Below are 20,992 nucleotides of genomic sequence, written 5' to 3' on the forward strand. Positions count from 1 at the left end.
AGCGTGGGCCTCTCCCAGATATCAGGGCTTCAGTTTGGCAGGGCTGCACAATCTTGTTGCTAATGATGAATATTAAGGCAAGTCTGTTAGAACCGACTGTCTCAATACAGTATTGTGAGGGACAAGGGATACAGGGAAGTCCCTCCCATCTTAAGTTCCAGCCCATCCCCAAGCGCTGGAGAGAGTAAGGAGAGCTCTGCCTCCAGCGGAGAGTCAGGAAGTGGTGTCCGAGGCTCAGGCAAGGTTGTGGAGCCCAGGCCGCAGGTGGGACAGGAAGTTGGACGCACGGGGGGGAGGCCAATCCCCCCAACTCCCGAATTGCGACGCAAACGTAGGGGGAAGAGGTTGGGTCTGCCAAAGCTGTGGTGCTGGAAGAAAACGCGCCAATCGCCATTCGGGAGTTCTGACACCTCACCTTAAGGATGCATTTTTACCGCTCTGAACACTGTAAATAATCAGCACTTAATAAAAGCCTTAAAAGACCATCCTGGAGTCGTTACTCTAGAGTAGCCATACCAGGCCCTCTGACAGCAACTCCCGAATCTTTTTTTGGCTACTTTGGAGTGCAGCGATGAGCGCTCAAGAGGCTGAGCATTGGAGGCTGGAGGCCGAAGCAGCGAAGCAGGAGCTGCAGAACCTCACAGCGCACGCACAGCAGCAATTGCATGCCGCTCAGGAGGAAGCGCGAGGGGCGCAGGAGGAGCTGAACAAGCTGGTGGACCAGGTGAGGACAAAAGAGGAGACTGAGAAACAGCTAAGGGTGATGGTATTGGACCTGCAGAAAAAGTTGGAAGAGGAGAAAGCCGCTAGAGGTGGGGGGGCGCCCCAGCCGCAGCTAGTCCAAGTGAGAAGGGGACAGAGCCTAGTCACCAAGTTCAGCGGCGACCCGAGGGAGTACCTAGGATTCGAGACAGAAATAAATTATGCGCTGGAATTGCATGCAGCAGAATTCCCAGATGACGCGCACAGAGTCTCCTTTATCATAGAGCATTTGACGGGGGCCGCCCGGGAATGGGTAAGACCGCTCATCGCGCAAAAAAATCCTTGCATGAAGAACGCAAAATTATTTCTAGAAGCCTTAAAAATAATGTACGCTAGCGACAGTGAAATGGAGGCCACTAAACAGGAGCTTCATAACTTAACACAAGGAAAATCGACAGTTAGGGACTACTGGGCGAGATTCACCATGCTGGTGCACAAACTGGGGTGGGATCTGCAAAGTGAGCCAGTGAAATCAGCCTTCTACCTGGGTTTGCACGCAGACGTTAAGGATGAGCTGGCAAGAGGTCCTAGACCGCAGACTATGGATCAGTTAAGCAAAGCGGCGCTAGCGGTGGGGGTGAGACAGGAATCCAGATGGTATGACAAACAAGCGACGCGCGCAGCAAAACCTTGGTTCCCACGCTCCCAGGACAGACCACATCACCAAACCCCACCCCAGGGACCGCCCCCAGACCCGCCCAGACCAAGCCCAGAGCCGGAACCGATGGAGATCGGGGGAGCGCGCGCGCGGGCTTTTCAAACCCCGGCGGCGCCAAGACGCAAGGAGGGAAGAGGCGGGAATTGCTTTCTCTGCAACTCCCCCCGGCATCGCGTCAGAGACTGCCCTCATCGCAGAGAGTGGCAAGGAAAGGCGGGAACGGTTGTACCTTCCCCCACTGACGCAGCACCACAGCAGGGAAACGAGACAGCCTGGCTGCAGGAGACAAGGGGCAGCAGCCAGGCACAGTCAGCAGACAACAGCCCCAGCCCGCCCACCCGCACAGAGAGGAGCAGAGCCAGCCCACCCCTCCCAGAGCAGGAGTGGTTCTAGAAGTCACGCTAACGCTCCCAAATGGCTATCCCCTGACAGTCCTCGCCTTAATTGACAGTGGTGCCTCAGCCAACTTCTTCTCGAGAAACTTTGCAGAAGAGCACCAGATCCAACTTCTGCAGCTGGATTTTCCCCTGCACGTGGCCACCATTGACGGCAGAGAGTTGCTGGGAGGGGCCATCACTCATCAAACCCCCCCCATGAGAATGACGGTGGGAAGGCACTCAGAGACACTGGCTTTCAACGTCACAACCATCTCAGACCCCCCCATCGTTTTGGGAATGAGCTGGCTGGCGCGCCACGACCCCTCCATAAGTTGGCACCAGAGATGCATCACGTTTGGGTCGGACTTTTGTCTGGAACATTGCATGCAGCACCAACCAGGGGAGGGGCCTCCGATAGCCACGGTGGCCACCATGCATGTCAAAGGGGGTGAGGCGATACCCAAGCCGTACTGGGACCTGCAGGAGGTCTTCAGCGAAGCGGAGTCCGACCACCTACCCCCACACAGGCCTTTTGACTGCCAGATCAACCTGGTGCCAGGGGCAACGATACCCCCAGCCAAGCTGTACGCCATGTCAGATCAGGAACTGGAGGATCTGCGCGCTTTCATCGACAAGAACCTCAAGCGGGGGTTCATCAGAGAAAGCAAGGCAGCAGGGGGCAGCCCGGTCTTCTGGGTGGACAAGAAAGACACGCAACAGCGCCGTCTTGTGGTGGATTTTAGACGACTGAATTCAGTGACAGAGCCAGTGGCTTTCCCCATGCCCAGAGTGGATGATCTCCTGACAGCGGCACGCAGGGGCAAGATTTTCACCAAGCTAGACCTAAGAGGGGCGTACAACTTGATCAGGATCCGGGAGGGCGATGAATGGAAAACCACGATGTTCACGCCTCTGGGCTCTTTTGAATATCTGGTGATGCCCTTCGGGTTGCAAGGGGGCTCAGCATGCTTCCAGGCCTTCATGCACCACGTCCTGGGGTCCCTCCTCTTCAAGAACTGCTTGGTCTTCCTAGATGACATCCTTATCTATTCCAATGACCCAGTGCAGCATGTGAAGGATGTCAGGGAGGTGTTGCAGCGCCTGAAGGACAACCACCTGTATGTGAAGCTGGAGAAGTGCAAGTTTCACACCAAAGAGGTGGACTTCCTGGGCTACAAGCTGTCAGAAAAGGGGCTGGCGATGGACAAGGACAAGGTGCAGGCCATCCTGGACTGGCACAGCCCCAGGACGCGCAAAGATGCCCAACGCCTACTAGGCTTCGCTAACTTCTACAGGAAGTTCATCAAGAACTTCTCTCGTGTCACGGCTCCTATCACCGACTGCCTGAGAGGCAAGCAGAAGTTCCGGTGGACACCAGAGGCGCAAGCAGCGTTCGAAAGCCTCAAGAGGGTATTCGCTTCAGACCAGCACCTGTTCCACGTGGTGCAGGATGCGCCCCTACGCCTGGAGACAGATGTTTCGGACAAGGCTCTGGGAGCGATTCTGTTGCAACTGGACGCCAACAGAGAGTGGAGACCCTGTGCCTTCTTCTCCAGGAAGCTGACCCAGCCAGAACGCAACTACACAGTGTTTGATAGGGAACTTCTCGCGATCCACGCTGCGTTCCAGCACTGGCGACACTTCCGGGTGGGCGCCAAGCACCCCATCCAGGTGTGCACAGACCACAAGAACCTGGAGTTCTGGAGAACTGCCAGGGTGCTCAACCAGCGGCAGATACGGTGGGCAGAGTTCTTCTCGAACTTCAACTTCTCCATCCACTACATCCCGGGGGAGCAGAATGTCAGGGCGGATGCCCTCTCCCGCAAGCCAGAGTACATGGAGGAGGAGTTGCCACCAGCACCCAGGCACATTTTCCCCCCATCAGCATGGTCATGCGGAGCAGCAGTGGTGAGCGAGGCAGAACTCACAGCACTGACAGCAGCTGATGAATTTGCCACCCGCATCTTCAGAGAACTGAGAGGGGGGAGGGAGCAGGCCAAAGACTTTGAGGAAAGGAGGGGTTTGCTTTTTTACAGGGGAGCCCTGTACCTGCCAACCAAACAGCTGAGAGGTAAGGCCCTCAAGCAGATGCACGACAACCCAACGGCGGGTCATTTCGGAAGGGACAAAACCACTCACCTAGTCATGAGACACTTCTGGTGGCCAGGGGTGCGGGAGGATGTTCGGGATTATGTAAGGGGATGTGACACCTGCCAGCGAGCAAAGGTGGTCAGAGCGCCACCAGCAGGTTTGCTGGAGCCATTAGCCACACCGCACAGGCCGTGGGAAGTAGTGTCCATGGACTTCATCACAGACCTGCCGTCGTCCAGGGGCAAGACCGCAGTGTTGGTGGTGGTGGACCTCATGTCCAAAATGTGCCACTTTATACCGTGTGCCAGGGCGGTCTCGGCAGAAGAGACGGCCAAACTGTTTGTTGACCACGTATTCAGACTGCATGGATTGCCTTTAAGAGTTATTTCGGATCGTGGCCGCCAATTTGTTTCCAGTTTCTGGCGGCGGCTAATGAACCTCCTGCAGGTGGAGGTCAGTTTGTCTACGGCTCGGCACCCGCAGACCAATGGACAGGCGGAGCGGGTCAACGCCATTCTGCAGCAGTACCTGAGATGTTACGTCAGCCAGAGGCAAACGGACTGGGTGGATCGCCTGCCACTGGCAGAATTTGCCTACAACAATGCGGTGCACGTCTCCACAGGGGTGTCGCCCTTTAAGGCCAACTACGGGCGCAACCTCAGATCTTTCCCGGAGAGGGAGGGGGAGGAGGAGGAAGAGGGCCCACAGGCAGAGGATTGGGCAGAGGACCTGGAGACGGTGCACCAGCAGCTCAGAGAACACTTGGAGAGGGCCAAGGAAGCGTACAAGAAGGGGGCAGATCGCCACAGGCGACCGGGAGAGGTCATCAGGGTGGGGGACAAGGTTTGGTTATCCTCGGAAGGTCTTCCCACCAGGGGGCGATGCAAAAAGTTAGCACCCAGGAGGCTGGGCCCCTTCACGGTCACGCAACAGGTCAACCCGGTAGCCTTCAGGCTAGCACTGCCGGAGGACATGAGAGTGCACCCAGTGTTTCATAGATCACTGCTGTCGCCGTACAGGGAAAGTACCAGGTTCACGGACAGCGATTAGCCTCCAGAGGGAGGGGGGGAGACGGGAGACGCCCGACAGCTCAATGAGGCAACTGAGATTTTAGACTCAAGGAGAGGGGTGAGAGGGGTGAGAGGGCTGGAGTACCTGATAGCATGGGAGGACACTCCGCCGTCTCACAATGAGTGGATACCGGCCACGGAAGTACCTGAGGAATTTTTAGTGGAAGAGTTCCACGCCCTGTTCCCCCACAGGCCCAAGCCCTGGCACATGGAAAGGGAGGGAGAGGGGGAGGGGCAGGAGGAAGGGATAGCAGGCAGCAGCTCTCCATGGAGATGGGAAGCGGAATTTGAGGACACGGAAGAAGAGGTGTGGGTTTCACCGAGGTCGACGACGTCAGAGGCAGGAGAGGACTGGCAGAACATTTTTACTCCCACCAGCTCTGACGCCACTGACTTCTTGGGATTCCCGTCTTCTCAGGGGGAAGGAGAAAGATCGCAGGATTGGGGGGAAATTTTTACACCCACAGGCTCGGATGCCACAGACTTCTTGGGGTTTCACTCGTCCCCAGCAAGCAGAGAGCCACTAGGGAGGGGGGGAGAGGAGCCTGGGAGGGGGGTGGATGTGAGGGACAAGGGATACAGGGAAGTCCCTCCCATCTTAAGTTCCAGCCCATCCCCAAGCGCTGGAGAGAGTAAGGAGAGCTCTGCCTCCAGCGGAGAGTCAGGAAGTGGTGTCCGAGGCTCAGGCAAGGTTGTGGAGCCCAGGCCGCAGGTGGGACAGGAAGTTGGACGCACGGGGGGGGGAGGCCAATCCCCCCAACTCCCGAATTGCGACGCAAACGTAGGGGGAAGAGGTTGGGTCTGCCAAAGCTGTGGTGCTGGAAGAAAACGCGCCAATCGCCATTCGGGAGTTCTGACACCTCACCTTAAGGATGCATTTTTACCGCTCTGAACACTGTAAATAATCAGCACTTAATAAAAGCCTTAAAAGACCATCCTGGAGTCGTTACTCTAGAGTAGCCATACCAGGCCCTCTGACAAGTATGTTTACACTTTGGGTGGGGGTTGTTTTTCCCCTAACACCAGCATTATTTTACAAATGGGAGTGTTGCACAGCGAAAGGATCAAATAGAGAATTTAAAAATTTCCACCCCTTTTTGCAGTTCGGTTATTTTATCACTGCCTCTTTGTTACGTTCCACTCCAGAAGATAGAGGGGGGAAACCCCTTTCATCACCATTTCCAACTCACCCTTTCCTGCCAATATCCAACCAAGGAGATCCACGTGGAGGGAAGGAGGTTTCCGAGACCTTGTCACTTCCTGTATCAGGAACATGAGAAGCTGCCTTATACTGAGTTGGATCACTGATCCACCTAGCTCAGTATTGTCTACACTGACCGGCAGCAGTTCTGCAAGGTTCCAGGCAGGGTCATTTCCACCCCTTCCTGGAGATACTGGGCCTTCAACCCTGGGACCTTTTGAATGCAAAGCAGATGCTCTACCTTGCACAGGTAGGCTTTAAATTGGCTGAGTGTCGAGGTAGATGCTACCTGTGAATACTGCATCGCTGTCAATGAGTATCCTGATGGGAAGACGTGTTTGGATGCACTTCTGAGAGTGTGTGGATTCAAGGCATTCTATTTAACCCTTTGCGCCCACCAACCTTTGGCCCTCCAGATGTTGCTGCACTACAACTCCCATATGCGACGAAATCCTTTTCTTTCGTCTTTTCCACTTCAACCTCTACATTACTTAAAGGGCTACTAGGGAATCCTGAGGTCAAACTAACCTCCCTCTCTCCCTTTCGCCTTGCTGTAAACCCTTCTACCCCATGGGGCTTGATAGTAATGAGGTTTTTCTTCCAGCACACGCGACCAGGTATCATTTGCACCTTTGGGACTATTTACGAGACTTTCCCTTTTGTCCACAGTAAAGGGGTTCACTCTCCATGAACTTCCCCCACTGCAAAAATTGCCTCTCCACTGAGGCAACACTGCGACACTTTAGGTTTGTCCTCCTATTCAGCCCCCTCAGTGAGACTCCAAAGACACAAACTATCCATTCTTCTCTTGTAGGAAGTTTTGTCCTTTGCGGTGTCTCCACCTAAACAAGTGTTGATACCTTGCTGGAAAATAATAGACGACTCTTTACTTGGCACTTAAATGATGAATATTTATTTGCTTCTAGTCATAACAAATACTTTATGGTTTCATGTGTACAAGCTTGGTTTTTGTTATTTCACCTTTGTCAAACATTCAATGTATATATCTTTTCCAACCTTTATCTAAACCTATCCTAACTATAAAAGGACCCAGATGGCGCTGTGGTTAAACCACTGAGCCTAGGGCTTGCTGATCAGAAGGTCGGCGGTTCGAATCCCTGTGACGGGGTGAGCTCCCGTTGCTTGGTCCCAGCTCCTGCCAACCTAGCAGTTCGAAAGCACGTCAAAATGCAAGTAGATAAATAGGAACCGCTACAGTGGGAAGGTAAACGGCGTTTCCATGTGCTGCTCTGGTTTGCCAGAAGCGGCTTTGTCATGCTGGCCACATGACCTGGAAGCTATACGCCGGCTCCCTCGGCCAATAATGCGAGATGAGCGCGCAACCCCAGAGTCGGTCACGACTGGACCTAATGGTCCCTTTACCTTTACCTTTATCCTAACTATAAGACCTTCTTCTTTTTTTTATTAACCACACACGCTCCCACTCCCCAAAACCCTCTACCAACTCACAAACTGCTGCCTCCTCCCTTTTAAACATGCGCATTCCTCCCCTAATAGAATGTTCCGTCAGCCAGCCTTGAGTGTGGGTTAACCCTTGACAGGTCAGGTAAAACAAAACAAAAAACACCACAAATAGTGTTAACCCATTACACCATAATCCCCGACCACTGGCTATTCTTGCTGGGGCTGATGGGAGTCGCTGTTCAGGTATATATATATACCCAAGACTGTATACATAAGGTTTCTGTGTGTGTTTGTGACAGGCCTGCTTCCTGATGAGGCCTTACCCTCCATGAATTTGTCTAATATTCATTTGCAGCCATCCAAGTTGGTGATCGTCCTTGTCTCCTGCGGCAGTGAGTTCCATAGTTTAACTGTGCACTGTGTGACATCCGTCCCAAATCTTTCAACGTTCAGCTTCAAGATAGTCCTCAGCCTGCCTCTGTGAGTCATGGGGGCTTGAGTCCTGGGTCTTTTGGGCCTCAGATCTCCTGCCCTGCATCACACACACACACACCCTTGCTTACAGGGTGCTGAACGTGCTTTAACGCACAATTCCTGGGAGGCCTCTAACACACCCCATCTTAATTTGCTCAGAGGCCTAAACTTGCATCACTGCATATGGAAATCATATGCAAATTACAGCCATATTCGGGGGGGGGCATGCCCTGAAGCACCTAGCAACACCCCTGTGCTGATCAGAAGAAAAAGATTCTTCTGAATTCTGCAGCCCCAGAGGCCTCTCTTGGAAGCGTCTCTGCTAGGGGAGCTGTTCCTGGAGAGCTTGAAGAGGGAAAGGGAGATTTATGGCCCTTAAGTGTGAACTGCCTGGTGATATATCCAATCTGCTGCTGATGGGATGGATCACTCAAGATGCATCACTGGGCAGAACAATGAAGAGGAAATCCAAGGCCCCTGCTGGAGAGAGGCTGTGGTGCTTTGCTGGAGAGTAAACGTAATTGGAAAAAAAGAGACTTTCCTCCCTGTAGACAAGCAAAGAATGGAGCTGTCCCTGTGATGTCTTCTGTTAGAACTGGCATATGTTTGGATCGAGAGAGAAAATGTGACAGGCTCACCTAAAGTGGGTGGTGGGGATGGGCTGTAGCTCAATGGTAGAGCCTCTGTTTTGCATGGAGGAGACCCCAGGTTCAATCCCCAGCATCTTCAGGTAGGGCTGGGAGTGTCCCCTGCCTGCAGGGTCTCTGTCAGTCACTGTGGACAATACAGAGCTAGAACAGCTTCCCATGTTCCTATGCTAAGTGAATAGAGGGAGTTGAAGGGTGGGTTTGAGAGTAGCAACATCAAATGCTTGAGTGGTCAGCGTGGGAGGAGACCAGGGTTCAAATCCTCACTCAGCCATGGGCATCCTTGGACCAGTCACTTTCTCTCAGCCTAACCCACCTCACAGCCATGGTCTGAGGATCAGTTGGCGATCTCCCTGGACTATAAAGTGGCTGCAGGTGAAATAAAAATACTTGGGGTTTTGTGGAATAGTAAAAATATACAGTCGTACCTTGGAAGTCGAACGGAATCTGTTCTGGAAGTCCATTCGACTTCCAAAACATTCAAAAACTAAATTGTGGCTTCTGATTGGAAGCAGGAAGCTCCTGCAGCCAATCGGAAGCCGCGGAAGACCCGTTGAGCGTTCGGGTTCCAAAAGAACGTTCGCAAACTGGAACAATCACTTCCGGGTTCGTGGCATTCGTTTGGGAGCCAAAACAGACAAGTTCCAGGGCGTTCAGGTTCCGAGGTATGACTGTACAGTCATACCTCATGTTGCGTCCACTGCAAGTTGTGTTTTTTCGTGATACAAATACGGTGGACACGGAAGTGTTTACTTCCGGGTTTTGCCGTGCATGCATGCACAGAAGTGTTCTGCGTGAAAGTGCTGCTTGGGTTGTGGACTTTTTTCGGGCTGTGAACAGCACCCCGGAACGGATCAGGTCCGCAACCCGAGGTACCACTGTACTTTAAAAAAAGACCCAGGTATCCACACACAGATGTGGGAAAGCCACAGGGTGTTAAACGCTATCAATTCAGCTGCTGTGAGGGAAAGCAGGAAATTCATTTGGCTGAGGGCAGCTGAGAGGGGAAATTGAGACTGAGGGAAACTCTTGGGTGCTTCCAGACAGACAATTATTATGGGATCACCATGGCACATGCTGGCAAGTTTTTTGATGTCTTCCAGCTGACCTCATTGGCATCAAAATACTAGCCTCCATTTAATCCAGATTTACCCTTTCCACAGAAAACAACAACTGTTGCCTACAACCCATTTGTGATGTCTTAACACCCTTAACACATACAATAACTTTTTTGAAATCGTTTTTATTTGATTTTACAAATACAAAATTATAACAAACCAAAGGCCTACCCCTATATAGGGATTACTTTGAATCACACGACTTCCCCCCACCTCTTCCGTGAGTCTTCTTCTCAACATTTATAACTGCATATTATTCCATTATCTATATTTTATATCAATCCATATTATCCATGGTATATGTTACATTACAAGTGGGATTAAAATCCTTGCTGTTGAAGTCACTTGGGCCTCCAATGACAGAGTTGGATCCAGGAACACCCTGGATTACATACAGTACCAATCTCTTGGGTGTGATTTGTGGAAAGGTGAGCCATTTTCTAATTCTACAGAAAACACTTCTCTCTCAAAGGTAGCTTAAGAGTGAAAGATCTTGCGGATGCTTTTATATGTTGTTTACCCCACACTGATGTGCAAAGCAATCGGTTTATAGAGATTTCAATGGTTTATGATAGGGTCAACATTGTTCCATGGTGTACACAGATTGGCACACATTCATTTATTTTGTAATGCTACAATCTCAGACCAAACACGTTCAGCAGGTTTTGAAGCACCAAAACCTATTTTGCCCAAAATTGTAGTGGGCCAGAACACACACACACACACACACACACACACACACACACACCACGAGCTCCCTCTTACTACCTGCAGTTGTTGTTGTTGTTGTTGTTGTTGTTGTTGTTGTTGTTGTTGTTGTTGTTGTTACACACACCCACACACCATGAGCTCCCTCTTACTACCTGCAGTTGTTGTTGTTGTTGCTGCTGCTGTTGCTGCTGCTGCTGCTGTTGTGTATGGATTGCTTATATCTTGCGATAATCTTGTCAAGTGTGAAGTATGGCAATTGTGTTCATTCTGCTATGGATACACAGAATAGGCAGCCAACACAGTTTAAACCAGGCACCCCCAAACTTGGGCCCTCCAGATGTTTTGGACTACAATTCCCATCTTCCCCGACCACTGGTCCTGTTAGCTAGGGACCATGGGAGTTGTAGGCCAAAACATCTGGAGGGCCGCAGTTTGGGGATGCCTGGTTTAAACCTTGCAGAATGCTACACTCTCTGCATAAAAACCTTTTTACGTGAAGATTCATGTAGGGGGCGGGTATCATCTCTGGAGTAACTTTGCTGTAGCTGGAAGATGATGTGCTAGACCAGTGATGGCGAGCCTATGACACGCGTGTCAGACGTGACACGCAGAGCCCTTACTGCTGGCACAAGCCCCATCGGCCCATTCACGCTGTTGTTGTTGTCCCCCCCCCCATTTGTTCTTCCGCTCCTGCTCATGCTACAGCTTGCTGTTAAAACCTGGATCCTTTGTTGTTGTTGTTGTTGTTGTTGTTGCTGCTGCTGGTAGCCAGAGATTAGTTTTTAAACCCTTTCTGTGCTGTTTTTATGGTGCTTTGGCAGACGATGATTGGGTGTAACAGCGTTCATTTTTTAACCCGTTCTGTGCTGGGTTTTTTGGCGCTTTGGCAGACTATGTCGGTGCTGTGTGTTAGTTCCAGTGAATGTATTATTCATCATTTATTTTTGTTCTCTTTCCCCCCCTCAAAAAGCAAAGCAACTTTTGCACCCCCCAAAAAACCTCCAAAACTTTGGTCAGCAGCTCCCCCCCAAAAAGGCTCAACAACTCTGGGCACTTTGTGATAAATAAGGGCTTTTTGGTCTGGTTTGGTTAAATAATTAGTTTTTGCTTTATTAAATACAGCTATATATTACAATTATATATTTTTGTTATTTAAACTATAAATATCACGAAATTATGGTTTTTTTCTCGAAGTGACACACCACCCGAGTTATGCTTGGTTTTTTGGTGAATTTTGACACACCGAGCTCAAAAGGTTGCCCATCACTGGGCTAGACTCTGACTTACAGGCAAATGATGCCCTCTAATGTACACTTGTGGTATTCAATCATATCTAGAATTGAAATCTAAAACAAAAACAAGATGTTGTGCTTTCCCACTCAGCGTTGATCCCCACCCCACCCCACCCAGAATATGACCAAAGAGCAAAACGGGAGCCAAGTCTCAGCTCCAAACTCAGTTTTCTAAGCCAGACAGAAGTCTCATTCAATGAGAGTTCCACCACAAACTTGAATCTTTTAAAACAAACATGCTCCCCAACTTCCCCAAGTGGCAAGAACTTCCAGGGTCAGTGTCACTCCATGTTTCCTTCCCTTTTGGCAAGAGAACACTGACAATGGGTGACATTTATTTGTAATATTTGCTTTTATATGCAAATAAAATGGGACCGTCAACAGACTGTAGGGTGTTGCTGTTTAGGCTTCTAGCCACCCCAGCCTACCCACCACTCACATGATGTGGCCCCTGGAAGGTTGCCCAAATGAGAATGTGGCCCTTGGCTGGATAATGGGTTCACCACCAGAGGAATTCACCACCCTCTTTGTTTCTGTTTGTGACTAACTGCTCTGAGCGTGCCTCTGGAATGGAAAGAGGCAAGACCAAGGAAGTGACTCATGCAAAGATGCCAAAAGGCCGAATTTCACTTATGAATCACATATGTGAATCATACATCTAGAAGCAACTCTCAAGGTTCCCATTTGGGTCAAACCAGGGGCTCTCAAACTTTCTATCTCCTACTTGAGAGGGGTAAACTTTCCTAAGAGTCACAAAACGGCAGGGTGGGAACGGAGACCATCACAAAACAATGACAGGTGGCAGCAGAGTTTGGCATAGTGAATTGCCCATCATTGACTTTGTTGATCAGGTATGGGGTGGAGAAAGAAGGCAGGAAGAAGTTTTCCTCTCTTTCTCCTAATGCTAGAAATCAGGGCCATCCAGTGAAGCTGAACTTTGGATGATTCAGGACAGACAAAAGAAAGTACTTCCTTCACGCACATAGTTAAACTGTGGAACTCACTCCTGCAGGAAGCAGTGATTACCACTAACCTGGGTGGCCTTTAAAAAGGATTAGACAGATCCATGGAGGTAAAGGCTGTCAAGGGCTATGTTACTGCCAGAGGCAGCATTCACCTCAATATCAGTTGTAGGAGTCAAATGTTTGAGAAGTACAAGTCTCTGGGCTGGCTTCTGAGAACAGATGGCCTAGACCAGGCATCCCCAAACTGCGGCCCTCCAGATGTTTTGGCCTACAACTCCCATGATCCCTAGCTAACAGGACCAGTGGTCGGGGAAGATGGGAATTGTAGTCCAAAACATCTGGAGGGCCGAAGTTTGGGGATGCCTGGCCTAGACAGACCTTTGGCCTAATCCAACAGGACTTTTTAAAATTGTCTTACTATTTTCCGTTGATATCTATTTCCCTTTGGAAATACTTCATTCTTTACTGCAGTGACCAACTTCTTTCTTCTCCCCTTTCCTTTCCTTCCTTTCCTCCCCTCCAATTTTGCCTGGGACAGACAGACTCCTGCCTTGCTCTCTAGCCAGCACCTACTTTCATGAACCTATGTGTTGTGCATGCAAAGAAATATTGGTAATGGTGATGGTTCAACTGGAAGGCAATGTCATCTCAGTGAAGCCCACCAGAAAGAGGGCGGACACCCACTAGTGGTCCTCAGCCTCCAGCTTTGAGAAACACTGGGTTAAATAGCTCCATGAGTCCATTCCGATGTTCAGTGTCCCTCTATTGGGAAAGAAACTGCTTTGGATCCACACAGTTCATTGCACTGCAGTGCCTGCCACTGAGTCAGCCAGTGGTATTTATGCCCTACGCTGGAAATAACCCACTTTTGAACAGTGGAAGTCTGTCTTCAGCACCAAGGACAGTACCTACCAATTTATGCCAAGATCAATCTAGACCAGGCATGTCAAACCTGCGGCCCTCCAGATGTTTTGGCCTACAACTCCCATGATCCCTAGCTGGCAGGACCAGTGGTTGGGGAAGATGGGAATTGTAGTCCAAAACATCTGGAGGGCCGCAGGTTTGACATGCCTGATCTAGACAGTGACCCAAAGGATAGCAACATTTCAGTTCTGCACACCTAAAGGACATTTGGACTCTGGTTATGAAAATATCAGGTCCCTGTGATCCATGGCAAACCAATGCTTGAAAAAATGTGAGATGCATTTTGTGCTGTTCAAAAAGGAACCTTTTTTTTTTAAGGCAATCACTGAGCATCTACAAACCCAATGGGTACGCAGTGCATATTACGTAGCTGTTTGGATCCTAGCCCAAATCTTCTGTACAAGGTGGATAATTTTAACTAAGCCAATAAAACTGTCCATAATAGCATCAAGTAAACAGAGAAAGCTAAAGCTAAGGAATATATTTCATATCTATATAAAAGGTAAAGGGACCCCTGACCGTTAGGTCCAGTCGCAAACGACTCTGGGGTTGCAGCGCTCATCTCGCTTTACTGGCCGAGGGAGCTGACGTTTGTCTGCAGTTTTTCGGGTCATGTGGCCAGCATGACTGAGCCACTTCTGCCGAACCAGAGCAGCGCACGGAAACACCGTTTACCTTCCCACCAGAGCGGTATCTATTTATCTACTTGCACTTTTGACGTGCTTTCAAACTGCTTGGTTGGCAGGAGCAGGGACCGAGCAACAGGAGCTCACCCCGTCACAGGGATTCGAACCACCGACTTTCTGATCAGCAAGCCCTAGGCTCTATGGTTTAGACCACAGCGCCACCCGCATCACTCAGTCATATCTAGATATGTGACACCAAAAAATGCTGGAGATTCTCTCTATATATGGATATTTATGAAATCATTCTTATTCAAGTCTATGATTCTTCCAGTATACAATAAAATTCACCAAGGTGGTGGTGGTGTTTTAATGACTGTCTGAGCTTTCTCATATTTGAATAGTAAATTAGAAATAATGGCAAACTTGACGGCTACTCATCCTGGGACCTTATGGTGAAGAATGAGAAATAAATATATTGTCACCATAATTTGTGAAGGTAGGGCAGGAAAACAGGGGCAAGGGACTTGTGGCCCTTCAGATGTTAGACTGTCAACAATTCCCATCAGTCCCACTCAGGATGGCCGATGGTGGTGGGATTTTCACTCCAGAAACTGAAGAGACACAGGTTCCTTATTCGTGAGTCTAAAGTTAAGGGCTTCTGCATACTCAAGGGGCATCTGAAGAATCAGGTGGAGGGGGAAGAGAGACAAAAAATCAAAAGCCCATTCTGATATAGTGCCTTCCTTCTGTGGTCCATTGTGGGGTAATCGGGGAAGGGGGTTTAACTTAAAGCCCTGTCCATCACAGCTTCCTTCTCCCTTGAAAGCTGCCTGAATCTGACCACACAGGTCAAATGTTTCCCAGTGCAGTGTGTCATCATGACTAAGAGCTAGCATGCTCACAGGCTGCGAGTGTCACCAGACATGAAACAGTTAATCTGTCCTGATGTCACAATGCTCCATGACAGGAAGAGGTGTCAAGCCCACCCACCCCTCCTCTGGCTGCCATTGTCTGTGCAAGGCAGCTTGTGGCTTTCTAGGTGGGAGATACTGGGGTTGGGGGGGTTGGGAGAACTCTTCTGCCCAGCTTAACCAACTGTGTAAGCCTCGCCTACAGACTGGAGCTAGTGCGCCGGAATGGTTAAGGGCACAAGCTATGAGCTGGAAGCCTGCTGTTCATATGTCAGAGGTGTGAACTCAAATAGTCTTCTCTCTGTCGCAGTGGGATTAACAATACCAGCCTACCTTCTAGGTTTCTTGTACAGATAGCTGAGATAACGTATGAGTATGATACAAAGTGCTGTTGAGTATGATATAAACATTGGTTTTATTGGTTTGTTTCAGACTGATCTGCTGGAAGACCTTTGGCCACGATTGAGTCAGTCAGTGGAAGCCTCTGATGGTAAGCGATGATTGGCTGTGCCAAAATCAAGAAATCAAGGTCTTTGATGTGCATCTTTGGGATCTGCCCACTCCTCCCCTCACTGTGATTATTTCCTTTGAAGCTTAATAGCTCTGCTATCTTAAAAAAAATAAAAATGGGGGCAAACATAAGAGCATTAAGCCCAGAGTCCAAAATGACCTAATTGTGCCACTGCAGCTTAAAGGATGGGAGGTGTTGAGGCTGAGAAGAATAGCTCTGCAGGGTTATGCATTCTCCAAGTCTAATTAAACACACACACACACACACACACACACACACACACACACACACACGACCCATTCTGAATGGAACTGCTCCAGCGCTTAGGCTTTGAACATGTATTCACTGTGCTAATATAGGGAATAGTTGGATTGTCAGAGTTAGATATATAACAAACCTATATTGTGGAGGCAGTGAGAGATTTTACTTTCTTGGGCTCCATGATCACTGCAGATGGTGACAGCAGTCACAAAATTAAAAGACACCTGCTTCTTGGGAGAAAAGTGATGGCAAACCTAGACAGCATGTTAAAAAGCAGAGACATCACCTTGCCGACAAAAGTCTGTATAGTTAAATCTATGGTTTTCCCAGTAGTAATGTATGGAAGTGAGAGCTGGACCATAAAGAAGGCTGATCGCCGGAGAATGGATGCTTTTGAAGGAGGAGACTTGAGAGTCCCATGGACTGCAAGAAGATCAAACCTATCCATTCTGAAGGAAATCAGCCCTGAGTGCTCACTGGAAGGACAGATCGTGAAGCTGAGGCTCCAATACTTTGGCCACCTCATGAGAAGAGAAGACTCCCTGGAAAAGACCCTGATGTTGGGAAAGATGGGGGGCACTAGGAGAAGGGGACGGCAGAGGACGAGATGGTTGGACAGTGTTCTCGAAGCTACTAACAGGAGTCTGACCAAACTGAGGGAGGCAGAGGAAGACAGGAGTGCCTGGCGTGCTCTGGTCCATGGGGTCACGAAGAGTCGGACACAACTAAACAACAAATACTGTATTGAGTCTGCTCATGCCAATATGCTGCTATTAGGAAAGTGGCCAGCAGGTGGCACCACCTAACTCCCCCCCCCCCCCGCCCCCTACAACCCACATGGTAGGAAATCATCCCAAATTCTGTGGCAGACTTTTAGAATTCAGAACATAGGAATAATCCTGTTGGATCAGGCCAATGGCCCATTTACTCCAGCATCCTCTTCTTTCAGTGGTCAATCACATGCTCCTATGGGAAGCCAGTAAGCAAGACCGCAAACACACTTGTCTCCTGCAATTGTATTCAGAACCATACTTCAGAGTACAAATTCAGGGTTTATGTCAGAAAACTAGTACAAAACTTTGGCTGGGGAAGTTTTGAGAGGATATCAGACTTTAGGGTTGAAACATGTAAACATACGGAAAAACTTTTTGACAGTAAGAGCTGTGCAGCAGTGGGACAGTCTCCCTCGGGAGGCTGTGGACTCTCCTTCCTTGAAGTTTTTAAAGCAGAGGTTGGATGGCCATCTGTCATGGGTGCTTTAGCTGAGATTCCTGCATTGCAGGGGGTTGGACTAGATGACCCCGGGGGGTACCTCCCAACTCTATTATTCTGTAAACAGCAAATGCTTCTCTATGCCAGTTTAGAAACACCCCCCCCCCCAACTTTATACTCTCTCTCTCTCTCTTTTTTCATGCTAATATACATTGGTTTGTTTTGATCTGGAGTGCTTCCAATAGATTTATGCCACTTCACATTAAAACCTTTGTCCTTTCAAAGGGTCACAATTTTGGGCCACCCTCTTTGGTGGAATCACATGCATGGTGGTGACCCCTACAATGGGTCACCCTTACAATATAAGACTGAAGCTGTACTGTACCAAGCTGCATATCCCTACTCTGAAGCAAATCCCATTGAGTTCAATGGGGCTGATTCCCAAGGACCTGCTCATGGTGCTAGTCCCTGACCTCTCGCTGCACCTCCAGAGGAGGCCAGGAACAATCTCCTGCTGCTCTTCTCTCCAGCTCCAAATATTCAGTGGAGGGGAGGGGTGGCACACCTGCAGACCACGAACCAGATCAGCTGACCAAGCCACTTGGAAGGGCCCACCCCCTAAAATTGGTGGGTGCTTCCTTTCCCTCTTGCAATGTACCTCTCCTTCCTTTTGCACCCAACACATGTTAGGAGGTTGAGGTGCTCAGGAAACAGGGAGTACCATTCCTTATTATTTTCTGAGCACCCCAACCTGTTATCAGTGGTGGTGGTGAAAGAGGGGTGAGATTGCATTTGCCTGGTAAGCACAGTCAGACTTTAAGCACCTCTGCCACAAGGTGGCGCCATCTGCTCATTAGTCACCAGTTGACGCATATCTCGCTTATCGGAGCTTTTCTTAAAAGCTATTTTAAAGTCCTCAATAGCCTATAAGCATCTAACTGTTTATAATAGGGACGTGTAATCATTCTTAATGGAGAATGAATGCAATTTGAATGTGTTAGTTAATGTTGGTTTTGCATCTGCATTGCAGGCATAAGAATATAAGATGAGCGTGCTGGATCAGGCCAAAGTCCAGCATCCTGTTCTCATAGCAGCATGCTCTGGGGACTCTGCATTTGCTCAGAGGCATTCTCTGCTCCAGTAGTGAGCTTTGGCATTCAGATCAGAACAGGTCCTGGGTCTGTGCTCCAAGCAAGTTTGGTTATACATACATTCATTCATATATTCCAGGCATGTCCAACTCCCAAGAGACTGCGATCTACTCCTGCCTTAAAAAAACTGACAGTGACCTACCCATTGGATTGACTAAAGTTGCTGAGCTTCTTTGGGGGAGGAAGTCACAAAGTTGTTGGGCCTTTCTTGGGGAGCATTCAGCAAAGTTGTTGAGCTTTTTTTGAGGAAGAAAACCCAAAGTTGTTGAGGTTTTCTTGGGCATCGATCAGGATCACGTGATCGACCAAGGATGCCCCGCGATCGACCGGCAGATCGTGATGGGCATGCCTGATATATTCCATTTCTCTCTTGTTCCTCATCAGTTTATGATCCCATGGCAGGTTAAAACATTAAATACAACAACAACAAGAAGAAGAACAACAACAAGAACAACAACAACAATTTTATTTTTATTCTTCTCTCTGCCCATCCGGCTGTGTTGCCAAAAAATAAATTAATGAAAATTGAAGACTCCCTTGTCTAACAGAGCAGGCATGCTATCTACTGAACTCTTTCAGATTAGAGCCCTGATATTTAGGAGATTGTGTTGCAGCAGAGCATCACCACAATGGAGTCATGTCAGGGCATCCATAGGCCAAGTCATCCACAGAGCAGAATCTGGTTATTTTGACTCAGGCTGGTCCTGAGACCTCCCCCCTCTCTCACACACACAGTATACTATGCCCAACTTCAGGAAATCCCTTGACCTCTGATAAAGGGGAAAGTCTGACTGACCTCCAGAGCAAACCCTGATGCTAAAATCTGGGGAATTCCCCCCCTCCCTCTGCCCATATCCCCACCCCTGGTGAGGCCCCCTCACGAGAATTGCATAGTCTGCAGTTACCCAAGCCCTGAGCTTCTCCTTCCTGTCGGTTATTTTGGAGAAACTGGCAGTGACTGGTTTGCTTAGAATCACCATTAGACCTTTAGAAGGGAAGGGAAAACTGCGTAACAAGACAGAAATTACAGAAATCTCTGACAGGCAGGAATAGCAAATGCGGGGTTGGGGAGTTTATCAACCAAACTGGAAGGGAGAGCAAAGAGCCATTGTGTGAAAGCAAGGGAGCTGGGTATGTTTAGCCTGGAGAAGAGAAGGTTAAGGGGTGATATGATAGCCATGTTCAAATATATAAAAGGATGTCATATAGAGGAGGGTGAAAGGTTGTTTTCTGCTGCTCCAGAGAAGCGGACACGGAGCAATGGATTCAAACTACAAGAAAGAAGCTTCCACCTAAACATTAGGAAGAACTTCCTGACAGTAAGAGCTGTTCGACAGTGGAATTTGCTGCCAAGAAGTGTGGTGGAGTCTCCTTCTTTGGAGGTCTTTAAGCAGAGGCTTGACATCCATCTGTCAGGAATGCTTTGATGGTGTTTCCTGCTTGGCAGGGGGTTGGACTAGATGGCCCTTGTGGTATCTTCCAACTCTATGATTCTATGATTCTAAGTTTGGTGACTCCAACAGTGTCCCTGTGATTATTTCTCGGAAACACCTATATATCTGGTCAATATCTTGGTTGTGGTAGCAGTCTTGTGTAATATGTAATATGTATGCCGGTTGTACAAGACCCTTTGTGAAGGAAGGAAGGAAGGAAGGAAAGAAGGAAGGAAGGAAGGAAAGATACTTTTCAACCTATGTTGGAAATACAGTGCTACCTTGGTTCTCAAACGTTATCCATTCCGGAAGTCCGCCCAACCTCTGAAATGTTTGAAAAACATGGCGTGGCTTCTGATTAGCTGCACGAGCTTCCTGCACTCAAGCGGAAGCTGCGTCAGACGTTCAGCTTCCGAAAATGTTTGAAAACCAGAACATTTACTTCTGGGTTTTTGGCATTCGGGAGCTGATTTGTTCATCAACTAAGATGTTCAAGAACCAAGGTTCACTGTATTGTAATCATTCTTATGAGACATATTAGAGGCTGCACCCCTGCTGTCTTTGCATGCAAACCCCTCCCTTTGCACCTCACCCAAGCCAGCCATCCCACTCCTTACTCCTTGCCAAAGCCACCCCCTTCCTTCTTGCCCAAACTACTCCTGTTACTTCAAATAAAAGCCCTCCCCGTCCTCCTCACCAAAGCTACCCCCTCAGTTTACAACTCTCCCAAACAACCCTTCCTTTCTCCCCTTAGATCATGGGTAGGCAAACTAAGACCCAGGGGCTGGATCCGGCGCAGTCGCCTCCTAAATCCAGCCCACGGACGGTCCGGGAATCAGCGTGTTTTTACATGAGTAGAATGTGTCCTTTTATTTAAAATGCATCTCTGGGTTATTTGTGGGGCATAGGAATTCGTTCATTTTTTCCCCTAAATATAGTCACCACCCCCAAGGTCTGAGGGACAGTGGACTGGCCCCCTGCTGAAAAAGTTTCCTGACCCCTGCCTTAAATCTTGCCAAACCTGACCCAATTGCCACAGCCTGACCCTCTAACCCAGGCATCCCCAAACTTCGGCCCTCCAGATGTTTTGGACTACAATTCCCATCTTCCCCGACCACTGGTCTTGTTAGCTAGGGATCATGGGAGCTGTAGGCCAAAACATCTGGAGGGCC

Source organism: Zootoca vivipara, chromosome 2 (genome assembly GCF_963506605.1).
Source record: "Zootoca vivipara chromosome 2, rZooViv1.1, whole genome shotgun sequence".
Lineage (NCBI taxonomy): Eukaryota > Metazoa > Chordata > Lepidosauria > Squamata > Lacertidae > Zootoca > Zootoca vivipara.